At 45.4% G+C, this 25922-nt stretch overlaps 1 long non-coding RNA gene across 3 annotated transcripts in view; it reads right to left on the reverse strand.

Annotated features, from left to right (window-relative positions):
• Window positions 1-25922, reverse strand: part of LOC109370767 (uncharacterized) — a 59376-nt gene that overhangs the window by 13555 nt on the left and 19899 nt on the right. For all 3 annotated transcript variants that reach the window (XR_014881381.1, XR_014881382.1, XR_014881383.1), the window contains exon 4: window positions 850-1103. This is a non-coding gene — a long non-coding RNA (uncharacterized LOC109370767). The remainder of the gene's footprint in view (window positions 1-849; window positions 1104-25922) is intronic.

Below are 25922 nucleotides of genomic sequence, written 5' to 3' on the forward strand. Positions count from 1 at the left end.
TATAAGTTTAGATAAGTATAAATACATCTGTCAGACATTATTTAGATCACAGAGGTTTTCGAAATTATTGAATTATCGTTGCATCTTCAGGTATCGCAGCATTGGTGCAAAAAGCAATCCGGAATGAAAACACTGAGTAAGTCCTCAGCAGCAAGGAGGATGCTGTTCACCCAAATGCAGCAGTTCTGCAGGCTCTCCCCATGCCCTTAAACCTCTCTTAATCCCTTCCCAAAATGGGCACAACTGGAGCTGGTCTGCACAGCTCTTACGTGATGCTCTGGAGCCTGTTTTCCCAGCTCAGAGTATGAGAGCACAGAATAATTGTCTGAGACACTTTATGCAAGCCTCAGTGGTCCCAGATTTCTATTTAAAGCACACAGAGGATGGAGCTGCGTGCAGGCTGGCTGCAGGCACGGCTCTGACTTCTCCTCTGCAATCTCAGCAGATTCCCGCTTACACACACACTCACAGAGCACAGTTTTAGGGCTGGAGCTCATCCTAATGTAGTAACACTACTCAACAACACCCAGCTGCCAGGTTTCCCCCTTCCCAGTGCTTTCTGAGGGATGGACACAGCCACTTTACAGTCTGCCTTCACTTGGCAGCAAAACCAAAAAAATCAGCCCTGATAATGTTTGGCTCTACATCTGCAATGGTTACTACAGTTTCCAATGTATGTGAACCAACTGCTGATAAGTAGAGTTAACCCTGATGCTCAAGCCGTTGGGGAGATACTGAGCTGTGCATCTTTAAAAGGGAGTGCCGTGATGGTATTTTAATAACTATTTCCCAGAGACACTCAATGCGGAGTGTTTGTTTAAAAGAAAAATCTATTTTCCTTGATCTTACCATAAGGTACTCTCCCACACGGGACCATTTCTCTCAGAACTGTTGGCCACTGTCCGGTGTCAGCAGGACTCCCCAGTGCAAGGCTCCTGTGAACTGCTGGTTGCAGCACACCCCATGTGCTGTGTGACAGTGCGTGCTCCACCGTTGTTATCTGCTGTGGGCAGACGTTGCAAGCTGTCATAGCAGCAGTGTGCAGTGATGGCTGCATGGCGTGAGGTCATGACTTGCCCCATGCAGAAAATGCTTCCAGCTGGCTGTGAAGGAAATCAAAACATGCTGAGAAAACACCCTGTGCACCAAAACTTGCCATCGTGTATCAAAATCCCATCCCGTGAAGCACTGGATCCCCCTATATAAACACATGTGAGAATGAAACTGGCAGCCACTGGGTCTGGAGAGGGGAAACTCCACCCAATGGCATGTCCATGGATGACTCACTGTGCAAAAGGGACAACCCTGAAGGACTGTGTCCTGTGAGAGACTTGCTCCTGAGCAAGGACATTCAGGGACAGGGCAGTTGAAGCCAGTGTCGTGTGGTAGGACCCGTGATGCTAAGTGTCAGGAGTCACAGACCATTATGCACGAGGCAGCAGAACAGTATTACACACACTGCTCCAATTGCCTGTGCCACCTGCACCTGGAGAGTTCTGTCTGTAGCAAAATAAGGGAAGATGAGACTGGGAAGGGAGGAGGATAGAGGTTTGTGTGTTTATCTAATTGTGTTCTTCTTTCCCTCAGTGATCAGAAATTTGTGTGGCCTGGCAATTTCCTGACTCCAAACCATTTTGTCTGTGACAGCTATATACAAAGTGTGTTTTAATTACCTTAACTGCATACAAAACACTGTCCTACACGACTATTTCTGCTTCTGCAATAACAGTTTGTACCGACTATTTGCAAATCTCTTATCTATGTACAGTTTGATCTTCTCTGCAGCAGAATGGTGTGAAAAACTCAAGGACGCTCCGCCCCAGATGTTCATCAATCAACACACACATATTGAGGCGTTCAGGGGAGATGCAAACAGAGGAGCTACCTGGGATAATCTCTAGAACAGACCAAAATTCCCATGCAGAGAGCTCCTGTGTACCAAGCACTTAATTACCATGATGGGAGGGAGTTCGGACCTGCTTTCAGAGCAGACTGTTGCCACAGACCAGCCCCAATCTCTTCTGATGACAAATTGGAGAATTCCTGAACCACAAGGGAACTGATGACAGGTGCAGTGTGTGTGCAGAGGCACAGCCCTGATACCCAGCTACACCACAGTTATAGCTATGGGACAGACTTGAGATTCGTACTTAGAAATCTGACAGCTCCTACCACACCAAGATACTCCTAGCCTTCAGAATTTGAGTGTCTCTGTTTTTGGATTACTGACTGAAAGCCTTTACTCAAATCAATTCTGGATCTTAAACTTCCCAGGAAAAAAATGTGATATTGTCCTGAAGAATCTTTTATTGATTCAAACCTATGACTTTTCTCAACCATTTTAAGAGGATCACTGGCCTCACATATTTGTCCAAATACCAGCTTGTAATGAGTTAATTGGGTGAAAACTGCTATGACATCCATATCATTATCCTTAAACTTTTCTTCATTTTGGTATTTGCTATCAATAGGTTTCACTGCCTGCATATCATCATGCACCGGAGCACAACAGGTATGTTATCACAGCAATTTGGGCTAACAGAGGAAACATAGTGGCCTCTACTGAATCTCCTGGGATTATACTGGGCTGATTTATTCTGTAAAGGCACATGGAATTGTGGCTCTGTTTCCTCTGCTCTCCAGGTCCTCAGAGACACTTAGTCTTTCTGAAGCGCTGTTTTCCCCCATCCCCGGGAATTGTGCCACGTGTCCTAGACCTGCCATGTGGGACACACAGCTGCTATGGTCCTCTGAGATCTGCTAGACTGCAGTGTTCAGCACCACTGTTTAATTATAGACTTGGAGAAAGCCAGTGAATTTGTCAAGAATTGCTCCAGGGAAATGTTTCTGTTACAAACTCTGCAGTCATACAATCTCTCTTTTTCTCAGTAAGAAGAAAAAACTGCCCCAGGGCTAAACCTCCAAGATACTATCCACAGGCTATTTCTGTTGTGTTTTGATTTGGAAAAGAAAAGCAATCACTATCAGCAACCCTTGCAGCAAAGCTGAAGCAGCCCAAGCATTTCCTTGAAGCATGTCTTCTCAGTCATTCCAATTAGCAGTTGCTATAATATGACATTGAGACTGGTTCTCAAGTTGAGGAGGAAAAGGGGGAAGCCATAGTGCTGAGAAATGGGTTTTGAAATAGTAAGAGGGAAGTTATTTGATAAGAGCCTGAGATCATGGCATGCTACATTTCACTTCAGATTTAGGTTTCTTGGGAGGAAGAACTGTAACTCTGCCTGTGTGTATTCTGAATACCATCCAGCTGATGGAGGCTGCCCTCCCAGCTGGGCAACCCTGAAATACCAATGAATAAATGATAATCATCTCCAGTTTAATGTCTGTCTGTGGGAATGGAGCACAGCACTGTTTAATTTTGACCAGCAATAACCCTGAGCAAATTAGTACCATCTGGTCTCCACTCAGAGCTTTCTTGACCAACAGAAAATAAAATAGATGCAGAAGTTTCATAAAGCAATGGCAACTCCCAGAACTGTCAGACTCGCGTTGTGTGTCAGTCCTTCTCTTCAGCAGTGCCCCGAGGACTGTGCCCACTGTGACGCAATAGTGACAAGGCCTGGATCCCAGTCCTCAAGTGTTCTTGCCCACAGCTTTGGGGTTCCAGCAAAAACAGAATACAAATTTTGTCATGTTACTAAATTATATTCATCCTTGCTAACCTCTTGTGATGAATGGCTCCATCTGAATGTAGTGCTGCCAGCCTCTTTACATCCCCATGAAATACGATTACAATATATCTTAAGGACCTGACAGGGAGAAGAGCTACAGCCTTTTTATGCAGGAAAAACTCCCCGAGGAAATGGGATGAAATGGAACAACCTCAGAGCTTACTGCAGGAAAAAGCATTTCAGGCAGCCCAGTGGGGCCCAGGGACCCAAGCAAACAAAGGATTCTGTTTCATTACAGGGTTGTCCATGCTGAGGGGTGACAAGCTCCTGTAATAAAACTAGAGCTGGAACAATGGAATGGCATGGAAGAAACCAATTCCTCAATGTTTTCAAATACAGCAGTATCCTCTCCCTTTCTCAGGCTTACAATCAAATAGGGACCTGGGCCAATCCGTGCTGCAGTGGCCCAGAAGTGGTGGTGGCAGTGTTCTGCTGGGACTTGAGCTTGTGGTCAGCAGCCCCAAGGAACATGGGGCCCAGCATGGGCTGGCCTGCCCCGATGGCAGCAGCACATGGAGGGCTGGGAGGGAGCTGCCAGGCACTGTGCTGGCTCTGTGGCATTCCATGGCTTTTTATCAGGTGCCAGTGTGTGGTGCCAGCTGTCAAATAGAGGAATCTCTTTTCAACACACTGCCTTGAACAAGAGCAGGCCCCAGGCTTGCTTCCTTATTCTCCCCAATATGCAATCTGCCAGTTAAGGCAGCTCCTCCCATCAGCAAGGCCACAGCGGGCTGTGAGCTGACATCCTCCTTCCCCACGTGCTCTTCTGTCTGGCAGTGCTGACCAAAACCCATGGCCATGGGCCTCCACACCCCTCACAGCATCCTATGTAAAGAAGTGCTGAGAGGGTGAGGCCACTGTGTGTTCCTAAAGGAGCATGGAGAAAGGCATCTTTGGGGGAGGGAAACATATTTCCAGCTTTGCAGTGCTGTTCAGACAGAGCAGGCTATGTATGCTCAGAGAGGCAAAGATAAACTTATTGTTGCTGAACAAATATTATATAAACAGGGATTTTACCATCTGTGCTCCAATATTAGATTTCCAGTACTATTTACATGTAGACAGATAACTTTTAAGTGAGAATTAATATTTGCCCCCAGGTGAAATGTGGGGGAAAAATAAAAGTCAACTCTATCTAATGGAATCCCATTTCCGCACTGGAATTCCTCTTAAAGCCTAGGCATACAGCGTAGCCACAGCGGGGTTCTAAGTGCCTCCTGCTATTCCAGACACCCTATGATGAGCTCAGCAGGCCAGCAGGAACCCAGCTGGCTTCTATTCCACCTCCTTGTAGGTGCCCTTTTACAGCCTGCTGTCTCAGAGACTTCATGAACTTTCCATTCAGCACTTTCCTGTTTCAATGACCTATACCCTAAAGTCAAACTTAATCCTGACAAGGCTGGCAGTCAGGATCTGTCGGGATCTGCCAGAACCTGGCAGGCTGATCCCTGGGACTGAGCGCAAGGAGGGAACAGATGCAAAACCCAAGGTGAGCAGCACTGATGGTTTGACTGATCATAGAATCGTGGAATCATAGAATGGCTTGGGTTGAAAGGGACGTCAAAGATTGTCTAGTTCCAACCCCCCACCACGGGAAGCGTTGCCAACCACTAACTCAGGCACTAGATCAGGTTGCCCAGAGCTTTGAACACCTCCAAGAATAGGGCATCCACAGCGTCTCTGGGCAGCCTATTCCAGCACCTCACCACTTTCTCAGTGAAAATATTCTCCCTGACATCTAATCCAAATTTCCCTTGATTATGTGAGCCAAAGTCATTACCTAGAATTACAGAGATGCACCATTCTCCTGCTGGGCATGGAAGGTGTTTATTCCAAAGCAAAAATATCCTGAATGTGGAACCTGGAGATAGAACAGTTACTAGAATGGTTTGGGGAAATGGATTAGATTCCCTTGACTTAATCCTATAATATTGTTACTCCTAATCTACAAATTAATGTCACACTATATCCACTGCAATTCACTGAAGAAACTGTTGTGCGTTTCCTGCACCAAAGCAAAGAAAGCATGGTCATAGTGAAGGCTTTCACAGAAGCACAGAATTGTAGGGGTTCAAGGGGACCTCTAGAGATCATTAAGTATACTACCTCCTTGCTAAAGCAGTTTCCCTACAATAGATCACACAGGTAGGCATCCAGGGGGTTCTTGAATATCTCCATAGAGAGAGACTGACTCCACAACATGTTCCGGCGCTCTATCACTCTGACTGTGAAGAAGTTCTTCATTGTGTTAATATGGAACTTTCCATATTCCAGTTTCTGCTCACCACCCCTCCTTTTACTGTTGCTTACCACTGAAAAGAGTGCCTTCATCAGCTTGACTCCTTCAGTTTAGATGTATATAAACAATGATGAGATCCTTTCTCCACCTTCTCTACTCCAAGCTGAACAGCTCCAGGTCTCTCAGCCCTTCTGTGCATGGGAGATGCCCCAGGCCCTTAATCATCTTTGTTGCCCTCCTTTGGACTCCTTCTAGAATATCTCTGGTTTGTTTTGTTTTGTTTTGTTTTGTCGGGGAAGCACACAGTACTCCAGATGTGGCCTCACCAGGGCAGAGTAGAGGAGGAAGATCACCTCCCTCAGCCTGCTGTCCATGCTCATTTTAATGCACCCCAGGATATCATTGGCCTTCTTGGCCTCAAGGGCACACTCCAGGGTCATGGACAACCTGTTGTCCACCAGGTCCTTCTCTGCAGATGTCCTCTCAACTAGGTCATCCTCTAAGCTGTACTGATTCATGCAGTTATTCCTCCTCAGGTGCAGGACTCTATACTTTCTCTTGTCAAGCCTCTCAGCTTCTTCTCTGCCCAGCTCTCCAGCCTGTTCAGGTCTTGCTGAATGGCAGCACGGCCTTCTGCTGTTACAGCCACTCCTTCCATCTTAGTATCATCAGCAAACTTGATGAGGGTAGACTTTCCTAATGTTGAGGCTACATTTATGATAAGAAATAAAAATATATTCTCTGGATCTGTTGCCTTGGCATGTTTTATAAAATCATAGAATATCTCAGGTTGGAAGGGACCCATAAGGATCATCAAGTGATCCTTACTTCCCAAACAGTGTGAGGTCCATCACTAAAATTCCTCTGTGCCTTATCTCTATTGAGAGAGAGCTCAATATACTATTGAGCTAATCGTGGCCAGAGCACGTACTAGCATGGGACATGGCATTGGAAGATCACCATACCTGAGCAGTGGCCCCAGTTAGAAATTCCCTGCCTACCTGCAAGTTTGCAGAGAATATGGCAAGCCAGGCTGAGTGCAAAAAAGCAGAAAGCAGGAGACAAGTATGACAACAGGACACTTTGTATGTCCTGTGATATCATTTGTGAGACAAGTGGTGAGAATGCATTGGATGTGCTTCAGCCTTCGACTGGATTTCTTTTTTGACATCCCACAAGCTAATAACCACCAGAGCCATCACTGGTGTCAGGACCGAGGAGAAATGTTGAGCTGTTGGCACAACTCATGCTTTCTGGGTCCCTTTGGCAGCTGTGTCCTGTTAGACCCATCTCTCCTAGCTTCTCAGAGATACATTGCTGATTTTCTGCATGGACAGAAATCTGTCGGGGTGGGGGGTTTCCTCTTGTTATGAACATGGCTTTCAAAACCATCTTCTATCATGTGTGGGAGCCATGATTAGTGCTCATACGAGCTCCTCAGGGAGTGGGGGGGGAGAGTTTGAGAGCTGAGGAGGTCCTGAGAATGAACACACTTTGCCAAAATACATTGTTTTGTTTTATCACAGCAAGATTGTAAGGTGACATGACACTCCCAGCACAGAAATGCTACAAAAGCATGCACAGGGTTTGTGGCGGATAGCGTTTCTGCTTGGCCATATGGGCTCTTGTGCGTGAGAGGGGATTTGGCTAACCCTGAACATGATGCCATCTGCCAGATCTGTCCATTTCTCCTTCAATATTTCTGTAATACTCCCTTTATGTACCCACAGCAAATGGCAGACCACCTGCGTCTTTTATCTTCTTAAATGAAACTAAGTTTGCTGTGTTGTGGGTTTTTTTGTTGTTTTTTTTTTTTTTTTTTTTTTTTCTTCCTGGACACAGCATTATTTTTTGATATCTGAAGACAATGCTGTACAAAGGTCTACACCTGGATTTAATTTTGGCCGAGGGCATGCACTGTTGACAGCAGTGGATGTCTCATGCAAGAATACATGTGGTTGTGTATTTCTTTAGAAGCTCAGTGTCTGCCTTACTGCAATGCTAGGAACCCACAGTCAAGATGAGGATGCAATTGTTCTAGGTGCTGTACAAATGTGATGAGGGAAAGCCATTTCACATTGAAATACTGCTTGAAATCAGAGGACTGTTTGCGGCTGGAAGTGCCAGTGTTTATTTCCACTCAGGCCAAGTGTTTTTGCCTCTGCTGCCTCTCTTTTGAGAGTATATCTTTTTATATTGCACTGCCAATCTCATCTCAGATTTTCCAAGCTCCAGGGGGATATGAAGTGCGTTATTTGTCATCCTGACAGGAACACGAGCTGCATTTCGGGCAAAAGGGCTATTCAAGAGAAATGACACTGCCAATACTCTCAGCACTGCAAAACAAGCAAACTCACATTGCTACTTGAAATTAAAAAAGTGAAGCATCACAAATCACCAGAATTCCCAAATGTGGGAGAACCAGCCAAGTCCTGGGTTCTTGCACGTATCGTGCTGAGATCTGTGAGCACACTTTTTTTTTTTTTTTTTTTGGTTTGTCTCCTCTGGAGACAGAATTTTGTTTAGAAAGAAATTATCAGTGTTTGCTGACACTTACATTCATCACAGCTATTTACTGATTCACTTACTGTGATTAATGGGATAGCAAATGATGAATATTTAATAGAGAACACTCTGCAAATGGTCAAGGCAATGGCAAAATATTTAATGCTTCAGAGCAAACAACGTGTATGGAAATATACTTCTTTCTGCCTTTCCATCCCTGTCTTCTTTCATCCCCTAGGGTGAGTGCTGCATGGTCTCTGGCTGGCTTTGGGCATGGTTTTGGCAGCTGTGAGCATGGTAGTGCTTCTCCAGTAGCACGCATGGACACTAATAGAATAAATGTAAATCTGTGGGTTTTTGAAGGAGAAAGAGGAAGCTTCATGGTCACTGTGATTATAGATCAGTATTCCTAGTTACATTTTATCCTCCTTCTCTTTAGTTCGTACTAATTGCTGCTGTACGTGGAGATTTTATATTTATTAATACATCTTTATATCTTTAAAATAACATATTTATTAAAATATCTTTGGCAGTCTTCAGCCATGTGAATAGAAATGCCTACGGTCACAGTGAGGTTAATCTCACCGAATGATTCAACCACACAGAGTATTTTTAGGGAAATGATGAGGAAGGGTGGGCACTCAGTTTCCCCATTGCTTTTGGGCACAAACACGAAACCCAGCAGCATATGGCCCTCTGTCAGACTGGGGAAATCCTCCTCTTCTTTTACAAAGGCACCAGCAATTTCCAGGAATCCCCCTGGGCAGTGGCTCCTGGAAAACAGGTGGGATTGCACAGCTCCAGGCCTTTTTGCCAGCTTCTTATCCACCTGCTGCCCTAATTTGGCTTTTCTCCCCTCAGTCCCTTGCTCCACACCACCCCTCTGCGTCTCTGCCTGCCAATTGCTTTTCAGAAGGGAAGAAGTCAGACTGCTTAATGAGGACTTTATGGCTGCAAGGTAGTAGCGCTACTAAGCAGAACTTAGGGCATAGCTCCATCATGGAGATGAACCACCTCTGCCACTGGAAGAGATGCTACAATATAATTTCCCATGTACCTGCTGCTTACTTATTAAGCTATGTTTTGAATCTCGTGGCTTAGTTCTCAGAATATATTTTCTAGAAGCAGTTGATTTTGTGAGCAAGCAGGAGGTTGGCAGGCTACCAAGGGAAGTTGAACCAAAAAGTGATTTTCGTTCTCCAAAGGCTAGTGAGCTGACTGCTGGTAATGTGCCAGGTGCTCCCTAGCTCTGACAGATCTTTATTCCACATTCACAGATCTCCTGAGGAATTCAGGAGTCTCCTTGTTAAGCCTCTTAAATCCCCCTGACATTTCCAACAGCAACTTAGATTTTATCACTAATAAAATAAAACTCACAGTTTCTCTGGATGTAGTCCACCTTATCTCAACAATTGCAAGAGAGCTTGATAAAAGTATAAAGAACTTCTTTGTTTTGTTTTGTTTCTATTGATATGTGAAACCATTTGAATATACCAATATCCTTGCATCAGTCCAAAGCAAATAAAAATGCTTTGACATCTTTGAGCATTTGGTGCATTACCGCTCTGGCACCGTGGAGCCTCCTGAACAGGGATAGCAGATGAAATTGTACCCTGAGCACCACAACCATAATGTCTGTGTATTCATGTAAGTAGTGTGTTTCAGGGCACCTCTGGAGATATCTAGTTCAGCTCCCCTGTCCAGAACAGGGTCAGCTGCAGTGGGATGCTCAGGGCTGCTCCCAGTCTGGACTTCCCACTCTCTCTGGACAACTTGCTCTGTTGTTCTATCTTCATTGTAAAAAAGCGTTTTCTTTTGTGTAATTTCCCGTACTTCAGTTTGTGCCCATTTCCTCTTTTCCTGTCACAGTGCACCACTGAGAAGAATGCCTCTGCCTTCTTCACTCCCCACATCAGGCATTTGCAGACACTAGTAAGGTTCTCCAAAGACTTCTCCAGGATGAACAGTCCTCCCAGCTCTCTCAATCTCTCCTCACATGTTAATCCTCCAGTCCATCATCTGTGTGGTCATCTGCTGGACTCACTCCAAAATGTCCATGCATGTCATGTACTGGGGAGTCCAGAATGAGACACAACAACCCACTGCCAAGCACAGGAGAAGGATCACCTCCCTCACCCTGCTGGCAGAGTTCTGCTCAGTGCAGAACACTTCACTGGATGTTTGTCTAGCCCTTACTTCAAGCTTCTTTCTATAAGAATATTTTAGGAGACCGTGTACTGAGCTTTACCAAAGTCAAGACACACAACATCCACTTTGCCTTGGTCTTTACTGGTAAGATTTGCTTTTGAAGATCACAGGTTCCTTAAGACCAGTGAGAAATGTTCTTTTTCCACGTCATCTCCCAGCCACAGAGCCACAGAGTCAGGAGACATGTGGGTGGGAGGAAACTGCAGCATAGTCCAGAGCTCTTGACATGGTTCCATCTCCTGCTGGTTCTGCTCTCCTGACAGAACATGTCTACAAAAACCAGTGTAATTTCAGACTGCCTCGCATTCATGGTAAGAAACTTGTGCAATGCGGGCATGTATGACTGCTGCAGATTGCCTACCTTATTTCTTGCTTCACTTGGAAGTCAGGTAGGGCAAACTGATAAAAGGGGGCTGTTGGCAACCTGAGCCTTTCAGTGACGAAGTTATGTGACGTGCAGAGTGAAGGATGGGCCTGCTGGAAAGGGAGACTGCTCAACTGGCTTGACAGATAGAACGTGGAGAGTCTTCCTTTCTGCCATTGCTTTCCTAGTCATAGCAGATCTCTTTTGCAGGACTGAAGACTAGTACCTGCTGGCACTCCCCAATTTTTGTGACAAATATTTCTTGAAACAACATGGAACAGCATGGAACTCAAGTCTGAAATGAAAACACATTATGTGCTAAGGGTGCAGCAAATAAAAGCTCAGGCATCTGCAGGGCGGAGAGCTTCAGTAGTGATGCTGAAACTGCCTTGAAGTCAGCTTGAGTCTGAAAAAAAATAAATCCATTTCTAACAAGATGTGAAGAAGGAAAAAAAGCTGTATCATTTCCATTATGAAATAATTGTCTGCACTCATGGGAAATGAGGCCTGTCTGAGGAGCTGACATTGTTACATGCTCAATACATGAATTTCTGTTGATGTTAAGGTGGTAGTGAACTTTTTTAAAATTACCTTTTCTCCACTGACCTCTCAACTGGATGCCTTGCCTCAAATGCAGCATTGTGCAGTTCTCCAATACAAGCCATGTCCCCTAGACACTGGTGAGCTTTAAGGAACTATCAGGATGTCTAAAAATCATGTGCACTGTATTTTGTAAATTGTCTTGGGAACTGACATTCTGTATGAGCTGTATAACGCTATATTTTGGCCCTAGGGAGATCTTTAAGAGCCTCAGTGCTACATCCAGAAAGGTTTCTGTCAGTGCTAACTGTAGTTTAAGCTCTAGTACATGTAATGGATGTACAAATCTAGGAATGAGACCAAAAGAAGTGAAATTTACAGCAGCCTACCACACAGCGATCAGAGTTGACTACTGGATGTGGTCTTTGATACAAACACAGTTTTGCAAATATAAAAAAAATCAACAATGAACGCTTTCAGAAAATGTTTCATTCTGAACTGCTGCTGATTTGAAGATGGTATTATCATGATAAACACTTTTCAATTTCTTTCACTCTCCCAGGTGAAATCCGGCCATTACTCTGCTTGTGTGAGCGGTGCTCTCACCTCTCCAGCAGCATGAGCTGTATGACAAAAGTGTGAACATGTAGAAGCAGTTGAAGATGCAGTTTCTGTGTGGGCTCAAGGACTCAAGTGCATTAACTCAGTTTTGGAACAAGGGCCTACCAAGATCTGTGTGAAGGCTACAATACTTTGCTTAAACTCTTGAACCTAGGTAGCCGCTGGGATTGCCCAAGCTGGAGATCAGTGCGCATACTCCCGATCTGCTTGTTTAGGGCCATATAAGGTCAGATAGTCTGATTATACACTTGTATGCCATTCAGGAACATGGACACCTCCTGACCATCGAGTTTATTTTTCTGGGAGTGGCAGCATGTCATGCGATCCCTTCTCTGACCTTTCCAAGTCCTGCACACATCAGTGCCAGAGGAGCTCTGGCTCTCAACCCTGCTCTCTGCTCAGCCTCACATGGAGCCCTCAAAGCAGACCCTGGATGTGGCTCCTGGTCCCTTACACTGCTTTGACTGATTTGTTTGGGCTTTCTCACATGTGAAATGTTTCAAGGTACTTTAAAATCAGGCTTTGGCATTTTTCTTTTTGTGCACACTGAGATGACTGAGTCTAAAACCGTATAGTACAGTCATGCACATATCTCTTGTCCTATTTTCAAATAAATGTCACTCATTTTAAAATGATAACACCTAAAAGTATGAGTATGGAGAATTGAGAGAATGAGGCATAAGTATTACATAATGATTTGATTCAGTGATACATAATGATTAACACATGTTGCAAAGCACTTGGATTTCCAATTCATACAAACTAGATAAAATATCTAAGAGCAATGCTCTTGACATTTGATCAGTGACACATTTTGAGTTTCTGGAGATGCCTTAAAGGTTAGTACTATATTTCATCCTTCCAAGCTCTGCACTCGAAGCTCAGTCCGATGGAGCATCACCTGGTGCCAAGGAAAGGCAGGCATTACTTAAATCACATTCTAACATAAGCTGTGCAGAAGTCTCACTTGGCGTCCTCTTTGCTAGCAAAGTTAAAAGCAGAGGAGGTGCTCTTGCAGACAGTTGCAGGGAGAGGAGGTAAAGGAGAGGAGAGAAAGGAGAGGAGAGGAGAGAAAAGGAGAGGAGAGGAGAGGAGAGGAGAGGAGAGGAGAGGAGAGGAGAGGAGAGGAGAGGAGGGAGAGGAGAGGAGAGGAGAGGAGAGGAGAGGAGAGGAGAGGAGGAAATAAGGTCTGAGTGTAACTTAACCACCAAAAGGAGCAAACAAAAAGAAAGCAAAGTAGGGAGAAAGCCCTGAGAAGAAGGCACCAAAGTGTAAATAAGAAAAGCTGGTCTATATGCTGGAAAATGCATTCATATCATACATATGCAGAGTGTTTCATGCTGTATACCTGCTGTAACTCTGGCTGACTCCTGCTCTAAGCTAGCAGAGGCAGAGGGAAAGTGGGCTATCACAGAAATATCACTTCGGTGATACCTCTAACAGGAAGGTTAGATCCCTGGCACAACAACTGAAAACATTCCTCTAAAATGACAGTGGAAAAAAAGCATGGCTGAGGACTACTAACAGGCTGCCCAGGAACATGGTGGAGTCACTGTCCCTGGAAGTGTTCAAGAAACTTGGAGATGTGGTAGTGAGGGGCATGGGTTGACGGTTGGACTAAATGATCTTAGTGGTCTTTCCAACCTCAATGATTCCATGATTCTGTTTCTGCTGAAATACCAAGGGGAGAGTGTTCTCTCTGAGCTGCTGAGAACTGATGGGGAGAAAAATATGCTTCTGGTGAGCCACATGTTGGCTGGAAACAAGAACCTGCCCTACAGCCAATACACCTGACGCACTGGATGACATAGTTCTTGTCCCAGAGCACTGTCCTTCATGGGTTAGAAGAAAAATATGTATATGTACAAAGGCTAAAAATATCTCTGCATGCCCTGTGCCTGCTGACAAAGGGACAGCCCCAGCAGGTGCACCTGCGCAGCAGGCACTGCTCTGGTGGAAAAGTCACTTATCCAAGCTTGGAGTGTTCACCCTTACACAAAAAGAGAGAGTCAAAAATAGCTCATACTGCAGAAATCTCTTAAGATCAGTCAAGAAGCTCCTACAAGACCATTTTTTACAAATGCAAATGTACATTCCTTGCTTATACATGTCAAAAAGTGATGTGAAGACATAATTTGTATTGCAGCATAAGATGCAAAGTGAAGTAGCAAATGTCCCAAAGACCTGATTTTTAATTCCACTTTGAAGGTGAGGTCTGATATTTACTGCAGTGTGGAGAAAGACAGGGTGGAAATTTTTAACAGTTTGTCAGGTGAGGCTTTGCAAACATTGCTATGACATGGTGTTATGAAGTGGTTCACATTTTGTAGCTGCTTTTTTCAAATAAAGAGTAAGAAGCGTTGAAAGAATAATTCTTGGATTTCGTAGGCTGACACTGCAAAGTAATTTTTGCACCTTACTCAAAGCAGTGATTGAATCCAAAACCAGAAATGGGAATATATATTCTCAAAGTTTTAATAGTCTGAGCTGGGGAAGGAGATTAACTTCTGTATTTGAATGTATGGTCCTAGTAAAAGAAGCAAGACGTAAGAAGGCAGCAGAAGCAGAACGTATTTCTCACCAATTCAGACTCTCAGCATCTGATATCTTTGAAAGAGTTTCAAGTAATAGTGATTATGTCTAGTTCATTGTTCTCATTCCTGAACCTCCTTGCCTATAACAGCACAGAGTAATCAAACGCCTTGTGCTCTTGGCTGCTTGCTTTTAAGCTAGCACTGCAAGTCCAAACAGAGGATTTTGTTAAACACAACATGCAGAGTGGCTGAGTTTTACTTTTACTCTCATTCTAAAATTTCTTCAAAGTCTTTAGCTTAAATCTGGAATGGTGTGGTGAGCAGGACTAGAGAAGTCATCCTGCCCCTGTACTCAGCGTTGGTGAGGCCTCACCTCGAGTACTGCGTTCAGTTTCGGGCACCTCAGTACAGAAAAGACACTGAGGTGCTGGAGCAGGTCCAAAGAAGGGCAACAAGGCTTGTGAAGGACTTGGAGAATGTGCCCTATAAGGAGTGACTGAAGGAACTAGGGCTGTTCAGTCTAGGGAAAGGGAGGCTGAGGGGAGACCTTATTGCTCTTTTCCAGTATCTGAAAGGTGCTTACAGCGAGAGCGGTGTTTGGTCTCTTCTCACTGCTGACAGGTGACAGGATGAGGGGAATGGCCTCAAGTTGCACCAGGGTAAGCTTAGGTTGATGTCAGGAAGAACTTTACAGAAAGAGTTGTTAAGCACTGGAATAGGCTCCCTGGGGAGGTGGTTGAGTCACCATCCCTGGATGTGTTTAAAAACCATTTGGATGTGGTGCTCAGGGACATGATTTAGCAGAGGGTTGTTAGTTAGGGTAGTATGGTTAGCTTGTAGTTGGACTTGATAATCTTTAAGGTCTTTTCCAATCTGAGCAATTCTATAATTCCATGATTCTATGATTCTATGATTCTATGATTTACTCAAAAGAATCATTGAGGTGGAAAATGGGTCTAAAGTGCTTGCAGACAGTCCTTGCAGAGGAGAATGCTCTGTGTCTAAACTGCCTGTGGAAATGCAGCCAGGCGCTCCATAACCTCAGCCAGCCTCAGTAGCTTATCTTAATGGGTTCATCTGGGCTAAATTGCTGTGCATCAGCAGGATGGGATAAGGCAGCTCTCAGCACTGCTGGCAGTGTTGAGCTGGGCAGACTGGGCACTGTCACTTGCTGTCTCTATCCAGCTCTCCTCCAGAGACCTGAAGCTGTCAGTCTCTCCCTGAGCAAGTGGAGATGCCTCCAATGCCAGCGAGAGGAGCTGGAGGACTGGGGCTGTGTAAAAGCAGATTTGCAGTACCATAGAATCATATCAAAGAATCCCAGAATGGCTTTTGATGGAAAGGACCTTAAACCCATCCAATACCACCCCCCAGCTGCAGGCTGCATGGCTCTCCCCAAAGGGAAGGAGGAATGTGTTGGTTGCCATGCAGTCACCCACACAAATATTGATGCTTCCTGACATTCACCAAGGTATTAAACATTGTACATCAGGCATGAGAAGATACTGAACTCAGAAGTTTCATTTTAAGATCTGCATAGGGCTGAGCTGTGTTTTTGCTGCTAACCATCAAGCAAGGTAACTACAGCTGAATTTGAGGATATCTTTTAGAGAAAGAGACTGAAAACTTCTCCAGGAATGGCAAATCTGTGACAATCATCATCCTCATTAGTGAAAATAATTAAATAGCATTTCCCACTTAAACTTTTCTGTCAATTGTAGATACAAAAGTCTGTTCTGTCATCACTGGTAACATCAATACACTTTGGCAGATCTATTTTCCCTGCAGGTTATTATACACTGCTCAGAGAACATAAGCAGACAAACCTGGGAGAGGTTCTTTGGGCCATCTGACAGCATTGCTCTTTGCAGAACCTTCTCAGATTTTTATATATTCCTCTTGGAGTGTGAACTTCACAACTGGACACTGTATTTCAGCTGTACCAGCATCAAACATGGAGGCCACAAACCTCTCTACTTCTGCTCAGTAACAAGTGTTTAACCTAAAGGTCTCAACATCACATGCAGTTTGAGTACAACTGATTATCAGTAAGTCCCAACCTCTTCCAGAATTACTGCTGTGCAATACAGAGAATTACTGAGTAAATGTCACCTGCATCTTTTGTGCCTACATAGATTATGCTCTTCTACCAAACCAAAATATGCATTATTTGCTTGTGTTAATTTTTTTGCTTTTTTAACCAATCCTTCTTATGTTGTCAATGATTGCTTTATTCTGAATTGCTCCTGAAAAAGAGAAAGATCCAGTCTCAATTTTGGCTTATCTTTTATCTCAGAGTACAATTCATGCTGAAGCAAGCTTCCTTGTACAAGTCTAAGCATATTGCTACACATGTTTATCAGCCAAATTTCTCAAACTAAATTAATATTACTTTTAAAATAAGAATATAATATCTTTTGTAAACCTTGGTTATGCAAGACTAAGCTTATTACCTTCCTTTATTTATTAATGGAAGGCTGTATCAGTTCTTCCAATATCTGGAGATCAACAGGTCAGTGATTGCAGGCACCTGAAGCAGAGAGCATCCATGAACTGAGCTCCCATTCAAAGCTAAAGCAAGGCACTGCTGAGAGGTGAGGGGCAACACAACTCACATTACCTGTGGTCCCCGCACCTGGGATCCCACTTCCCAGTGTTGCCAAAGCCCCTGCTTGCATCCTGCAGTCCTAGGGCCTTTTCAAGGACAGCCATTCTGGCCAGATCGCTGATCAGCCTGCTGGTGAACCATGGAAGGTTCTCTTCCCTCCGACATCCCTCTGCACGCCAGTCTCCGCTCGAGCTATGCCCGCACTTTATCACAGAATGGGCTCCCAGCTTCCCATGTGCCCCTGGCAAGCACACACCCCTTTCCGGCTACGTCCTGGTGGCTTCTCCAGCACCTCACTCCCACAGAAGGATTGGGGCAAGGTCACAGAAAAGTGCCCATAGAGCAGGGGCTGGCTGCCATTGTCACACCCAGGGTGGGACCAGCATGGGCAACAGCAGGGCAGTGCCCCATATCTGTTTGATTGTATTCACATGGAGCAGGGAAAACAGTAGTTGATGCCTTCACGGTGTGCAGTGGGGTGCCCCAGCCAGGTTATCAAAGCTGGTCCAGACAACAGACTGGTACATCCGTGGGGTGTGGATGGCAGACACAGCCTATGGACAATGTTCCCTCCCACCCCCAATGCAGAGAGCACAGAAGTGAGTGAAATCCCACATCCACAGCCTCCTGAGCCTGTGTATCACCTGGCAGAGGACAGCACTGGGCAGGTTGGGCTGGGTGAAGCAGCCTGTCCAAGAGCATGCAGAGCAGTGGCAGTGCAGGCTGAGGATGCTGCAACATCTGCATCCCAGCAGCAAGCAGGAGAAGTGCACATGCAGCACACTGCACATAGGCATGGAGGATGCTGGGGGGGATCAAGAACAGAGCTCTCTGCAAGGACAGGGCTGGTGAAAGTCAAAGCCCACCAGTTTTGCTGCCTGCCTCTCACTCTATAGACATACATACGTAAGACAATGAGCAAAACTAGCATATATTAATATGTATAAACAAGTAGCAGCCATACACAGAGAGCAGGGTGGATGGAAAGGTGACAGCCATCCTTGTTCTAAGGGTTTGACTAATTAGAGAAGCGGCTCCTCTGCTGATGTGAATTGCCACTGCCCTGCTGGAAAGAGCAAGCCTTGAAGACACACATCAGCTGAAGACTTTTCACATCAGCCAGGAATTCTTTACAGTTCTTTACAGAGAGAGTGGTGAGGTGCTGGAACAGGCTGCCCAGAGAGGTTGTGGATGCCCCGTCCCTGGAGGTGTTCAAGGCCAGACTGGATGTGGCCCTGGGCAGCCTGGTCTAGTATTAAATGGGGAGGTGGGTGGCCCTGCATGTGACAGGGGGGTTGGAGATTCATGGTCCTTGAGGTCCCTTCCAACCCTGGCCATTCTCTGATTCTGTGATTCTGTGATTCTGTGATGCAGCTTTGTCTTTCTAGTATAAATATTTATGTGGGTGGATCTGGATCCATCTTGCCATTTGGTAGCCAATGAAATACCTGAGGTTTCAGACCTCCCTTTTGTCTCCCCATCTCCTAGTATATAGCTGTAAGGGATAGCAGAGCTGACCCCAAGTGGCCAAAACGATATTCCATACCATATGGCATCATGCTCAACATCTGGGAAAGAAGAAGGGAAGGTCTGTGACTTCTAAGGTGGCTCTTGTTTGGAATCTGGCTAGGCATGGATCTGCCTGTGGGAGGTGGAGAGTGACTCCTTTTGCATCACTTGTGTTTCTCCCCCGGCCCCTTTCCTTCACCTGTTAAACTGCCTTTACCTCAGCACATCAATTTTCTTGCTCTCCTTGTTCATTCTACTCTCTTCATCGTGCGCAGGGAAGAGGGATCCAGCGAATGTACCTGCTGGTTGCTCCCAGCAATCTCATGGAGATAAGTGAAGAATAACCAGGAAGATCAAGATGAAAAAGGTTTAGCCTCCAAAATTCCTACTGGATATGGTCAGACCCAAGCAGACACAACATCAAGGCACCAAGACAGGGAGCTGCATCTGCTGCCCAACATATGGACAGAGCCTGCAGGTCAGGGACAGCAGTGTGTCCAAGGTACATCCAAGAGAAAGTGTGCAGAGAACTGTTGCAATCCTGGATTTGAATAGCCCAGCCTCACTTTGGAAGTGTACCTAGGCAGGGAGCTTTTCCAGATACATTCAAACAGTCAGGCAGATGGGCCTAAAATTGCTGCAGTCATCCTGCTTATGCATTGACTCTGCAGATTTGCACTGAAAAGTGGATTGGGTCATTACATCCATACCTTACATAGGACAAACAACCAAATAAAAAGCCCAACCCAGAAGATAAATGTTTACTACTGAAGTACAGGTTACTCTCTGAATCACACACAGCTCCTGAATGACTCCATCTGATAGGAAAAATGAAGCACTGTAGCAGTAAGTCAAAGTAAGTTACCAGTTGGCACATCTCTCTATTCTTGACTAGGAATGAGGAACCCATTTGGTAAATGCCTAGAAGAAATGGCAGCATATCCTTAAGTACTTGCTTTCAACCAAACATGCAAATGTTCTTTTGTATTACCAAATGGTTAGTGCCATCAAATTTGCCCAACAGTACCATGAGAAACTTGCAATTCGACTAATTAGGAAACTCAAGCTATTATCCCAAGGGGGGATAGGGGCGCACTTTTCTTCCAGTCCTGTTACAAAGGAGTGAGCCCTGCTTGGTTTTCTGGAAGAAAAGTCCTTGAGTATCCTCTGGGGACACCTGCCCACATTGCCGGCTGAGCTGCCTGGAGATGGGTGTTTGGGGCTTGCCTTGCCCTTGGTGTAGCAGGTAGCAGCTCTCTAAGGCTTGCCCGGATCACTGGCCATTTTGAGTCCCATCCTGAGACCGTGGGCTCTCGTGTGCATTGGAAAGGGGTTCTGGGGCACCCAACAGAGTGCAAAGTTCTATATTTCACATGCAAAGGGCAAATGCCTTTAAGAACTGTTGGCACCGAGGAGAAGGATCTTACCTGTCACAAGCCACTCATACCCTCGCATACACGTTCACATTTCAAAAGGAATTGAATAAACCATCTGGTATTGGAAGGGAACTTAATTTTAAGCTGGAATCCATCTCAAGTGCAGAGAAAGATGCCACCAAAGAACAAAGAAATTAAGAGAAAGAAAACAGATTTGTAAAAATACAGTGTGTTACATTCAAAGTACTGAGGAAATGCATCTAAATTCTCTGCAAAATGGAAACTCTGGACGATGACATGCGTTAAATAAGTCAACACATTATTGAGAGACAAATAGTGTACAGTAGCCAATTAGCTGAAAAAGAGCATGAAGGCTCAATTTTCATTCTTCATTTCTAGAAAGAGAAAATATATTTTCCCATGAGAATAAAAACACATTAATGATTCCTTCTTTTCATAGTAAGCATGAGAACGCGATGTGACAGGTGTGTATGTGTGTAATGCCTAAGAATCCTAACTTGAAAGGTTTCAATGTGACAATTCAAAAGTTGCAGTCACAGAAAAAATCATATTCCTAAGATGCTGTGAAATAATTGGATTCATATTTAGCTTTGGATTAAACCATGAAACCAAAGAATCTACTTAATCAAGTATATGAATACTCGCCAAGGACACAAAATTTTTTTCTGTCTTATTTGAATATCACAATTCTACTTCTGTGGAGGAGGAAAAAGGGATAATCTAGTATATAAGGTGCTAGTTTGAAATCTCTATTCAGTTCTTTGTAGCTGCTCTCTGTGACCCCAGACAAGTAATTAAGCTGCACAACACTAAAAGCACTTTCTAACATAACTCCCATTGGACTTCCAGTGATAGATAGGTAGGACTTTGGCAACCCTTGTCTGGATGCTACGCACTTCATGCCTCAGTCTGCTATTTGTAAACAAGAGATAGTAGTATTTCCCTCCCTAAGCAGGTATTTAGGTAATGTGACAATGGGAATCGAACTCCTTATAGACACTGAACTGATTGTACATACCATATGCATGCATATGCATGGTACACCCAACTTACCGCTGCCTAATCCTGTGTTATCTTCAATCAATACAAATGTGGCAAGATGAGCTCAGAGCCCCAAAGCATTTTTATATGCTGAATGCCCTGTTTAATGTGACTGAGTGAAATGATCGTCTGCTAAACTCACTCTCACCCTTCGAAGGTTTAAGCAGAGCTTTCCCTTTGCAGCATGAAATTGTACTGCAGCATGGAACACCAACCCCTCTGAGAGCAGTTGTTAATAATAATAATTTTATAATAATAACTTGCTAATAAATGCTAGAACACAGAAACACTGCCAGCTTCATGTGTTTTAACCTCCTCCTCTTCCTCAGCCACAATAAAACAACCTGCCAATTCTGCTAGTAAAACATTTCCTATTGCCTCAGCCACCAGCAGCCACAATGTTTTTCTCCCTGAATTACAATTGCAATGCATTATGCAAGCAGTTTAGCAAAGGAGAAAGTGCTAGAAGCGTACAAGAAATAAAAATAGAGCCCCACACAGAATACACATGACTTTGCATTTTTTTCTCAGGATTATAGAGGAACAGGCCTGGCCAGTCAGGCGAGCTGAGATTTAAATCCCGGCCTTGTTAATAGCATGACACAACTGGTTGTGCATAACGGCTTTTCACAAATTTGCAGAGCATAGACAACTCCTCCAAATGTTAGCCCTGGCTATTGCTATCATGTGGCCAAACTCTAACTCCATAGGAATGCCATTCCACAAGAATACCAAATGTTTTATGGGCAAGCATGCATCTGGGAGGCTGTGGACCATTTAATGTTTATGAGCACAGATATTTTCCCCAACAGATGTGGGATTCCCCCTGTGGGAAATTTAAACTCCTGACAATGAGCTTCTCATTTGTGGGTTATTTAACACCTGCCCTCAGGATTCCATGGGCTGCAGGTTGAAAACTGTCAATTTAAGTATCAAACAGCTCAGCTGCACAGAAGGGTCTCTCTGTGCTTATGAGCCACAGGAGGAAGATCTCAGCTGCCTGAGTTGGGGGCAAGTTGAGGTGAGAGGCTGAACCTTGGTGGCTGTGGGGTGCTTATGGGAGACTCCTTCCCAGGATTTCTTGTTTCAGGGATATTTTGGGATGTGGGGAGAAGAATCTATTGGCAACTGCACTGAGTATTCCTAAGCACAACCCAGTGCCAAAGACTCCTCCCTCCTGGGATTACTCAGGAGCTCTGTGGTCACAGGCACAATTCCCTGCTCTCCTTTGGACCAGCATCATGGTGGGTAGGACTGGCCAGCTCTGCACCCATTGCCTCCTCAGATGCCACCTTTGTCTCCTTTACTCCTGGTGGCCCCCTCCCAAGCCCAGTGCCAGGAGACTGAACCCCAATCTGCATCCAGCCCCAGCTGAAGCCCCACTCCACAAATAACCCTGCAGTTAGCACATTGTCTGGGACAGAATACGTAGCGTGCTGTGCACCTCACCCCAGCCTCAAAGCTTCTGTGTGCTCTTGCTTTGTGCTGTGACTCTGAGGTGGGACACCTGGCCAGGGATTGGCCATGAACATGAGAATGCTTTCCAAAATGGAGCTAACTCACACGGAGGCCTCACTCTCACACATGAGACCATTGCCCTGTTCTCCTGTTGGCTTTATGCTGGGGCTGCCTTTTCTCCCTGCCCTTCTCTCTGTCTCATCTCATTCCACTCCTGCAGCCTTCTTGCATGATGTATTTCCCAGATTCCTGAATTGCACGTGAGCATTTGGGACTGCACAATGTAACTGGTATGCAAGTGAGAGATGTATCTAGAAAAAACACCGTCAGCTGGCTGTGCCTCGTGGACCATGATGCAGCTCAGGGAGCCCCAGCCTGTAATACTGGGTTGCTACACAATTCCAGGAAAGCATGACATGAACCCGATACTTTTGGGATTAGCCCAGTGCTCCCTTTGCCTATCACAGATCGTTTTATTCGAAGCATGTGATATAAAGCCTGATTTTAGGCTTTCAGGCTAAGCTGCGCGCGCAGTGTTGCACAAGGAGATGTAGGAGGGAAAGAAGCAAACCCCACTGCAGCACATTGATGGTTATTTTTGCTGTCCTTTTTATCTGAAAAGTTTTACCCCAGCATTCCCAGCTCTGGTTTCAAAGTCTCGGCTCGCGGTCATCTCACGGACATTGTTGATTTTCTGTGATCTTTGGTCCTGTAAATATTAACCACTATCAATGTGATTGAAATGCCTGTGGTGCTCCAAAGGCCAAGTGCTATGAACCTTAGCCTACAAAGCTTCATGACTTTTGTTCTGCTGGAGCCAGTGAACACGCTTCAACCCCTGTGTGATATGAATCATAAGTGAAACCAGAATGCTTGCAGACAGAGTTGGTTGTGTAACAGCACAGCCGTGCTGCACATGTGCAAAAATGCTCTGCTGAAGTCACAAAGAGGACTTGGAAGACCAGGGGCACCGCCAGGAATGAGAGGACATTCACCAGCTTATTGCCTTATTGCTCATTGACTAATCTAAGTGCTGCTGAGAGGCTGCTCTCTGGCTCAGTCTATGCTGTGCTCCCCACTGTCAGTCATGTTAGGGTCTGAGAGAAGTCCAGACCACAGTGCAGCCCTCACCACCCTACTGTACACAGGGCGTGCAGCCATGGCACAGAGCCCCACAGCAGGGCATGGGGACAGGAGTGGCTATGCTAATAGGGCTGGAGGATGGGAGTAGAGGGCATGGGAGTGCAGAAGTGCTTTGCTCCGAGGATCCTCCCTGCTCAAGCCTTGAGCACTGTAGCCTAGGGTCTGTCTGACAGCTGGGAGGGAGAATACCTTTCTCTTGTTCAGGTCAGCACCATTTTCAGCATGCTTTCACAATTCCTTCCATGCTGCACCATGTGCCACTGGGCAGGAGCATGCCTAGCTTCAGGGTGAGTCCATCCACCTGTGCCCACATCCAGCATCTTGCACCCTGCCTCCAGCATCCAGCATCCCACTTCCTGCTGGCACAGGGACACAGCCCCTTGCCTGATCCCTGTTGGGTTCCCCCTGGGATGACATGCCTGGAAGCACTGCTGTTTGATGCTCACAGCTTCTTCTCTAAGCAGAAACAGTCCAAAGGGGTTACGTCACAGTAAGATGACTCACAGCTCAAGATCACATTCCTCTAGGTTTTAAAAGGAAAGGGTAATCTGATTTTTGAAGCCTGAACAGCTGTAGATGTATCTAAATAACCTGTAATAGCCCTCTGTGGAGGTTAAGGTAATTCTGTTTAAAAATATTACTTTCAGGCAGAGAAAAATAGACATCCTGGCCAAAGAGAAGGTACAGCACTGAACAAGGAGTGCCAAACCAGTTTTCCTTGTGGTAGAGCCACTGCACATCACTGTGAGCTGAAGGACCACTGCTTTCCAAGCATCAATCCATCAAATGCAGTGACCTGGAGCAGGAGTTGTCCAGCCATCCACCATGCACCCCATAGTACTGGGGTCCAAGGTCTCCACTCCCACCAGCTCCAGACACCCCATAGATACAGTAACTCATGTGCCTGCTGCCATGGAATAACCTCCTTGGGTAACCTGCAGCCAGGCCAGTGGGACACAGGGTTCGTGAGGATGCAGGTGGGTGGCTCTCGGCCCAGCCTTGCTTCACCTGCACCACAGACCTGTAGGCATTGCTTAAATATTCATAACTGGCAGTAGGGCTCGGTCCTGTGCCACTTGCACTGGTACAACCCAAGTCTCATGGAGCATGAGAGCTGCTCTTCTGGTTCAATGGCATTTTCCACTCCCTTGGCAAAGCCTGAGAAATTACAGCAGGGTGGGTGAATGGGGTTCCAAGCCTTATTTTTCAACAATAGCTGTAGAACCCAAACCTGGGTGAGTCAGCCAGTGCAGAAAGACAAACACATTCATGGCAAGGAGGTTTGTTCTCATTTGGGTTAGTTAAGCTTAAATCCACACCAGCTTAAGAACATCTGCTTAGTGACATGCAGGAGTTTAGTTTGAACTAAAGATTTTTGCTTGCTAAGGGGTTTTTTAAAGGGATTTAAAGCCTACCTAGGAAGACTTGTTGAAAGATGTGCTGCTACAAGGACAGTGATCTCACAGCAAGAAGCAACAGATCAGCCCATACACCTGAGCTATAATTACTACCAGGGGCAGCCTGATGCACAGATGCCAATAATTGGCACATAACATCCTGGGGCAGGGTGGGACTGCAGAGCCAATGTTGCCCTCAAACACCTGCCATGTGCATGGTGCTGCTGGGTGGGTGGAGGTCACATGCTGCTGGGCTTGGCATGACCACAACCTGCTTTTTTAAGGGATCAGGGGTAAGGAAGCCTCAGTGGAGCTGAGTGCCTGGTCTGAGCTGAGCTCCTCTGTCTGTGCTTACCCACAAAGCAGCCATCTCACACGTGAACTGCAGTTCCCACACTGTGCTGTGCCATGTGCATCCCTTGTCCACAAGACAAACTTCTCTAGCATCCCAGCATCAGAAGGGATGTACAGTTATGTATGCTATTCTTTCTTTCTTTATAGCATTAGCTGTAAAACATAGTATTTAAATGATACTTTACAGAGTTTGAGTGCCTTTTTTATGCAGATTTCCACAAACCTGCATAATGCTCGCCCATGCCCTCTGCATACATGGACAATGGAACTGCCTTTTCTGACTTTCAGCATGGATGAATGCTGCAGTTTTTA

This window comes from Meleagris gallopavo, chromosome 1 (genome assembly GCF_905368555.1).
Source record: "Meleagris gallopavo chromosome 1, MGAL_WU_HG_1.1, whole genome shotgun sequence".
NCBI lineage: Eukaryota > Metazoa > Chordata > Aves > Galliformes > Phasianidae > Meleagris > Meleagris gallopavo.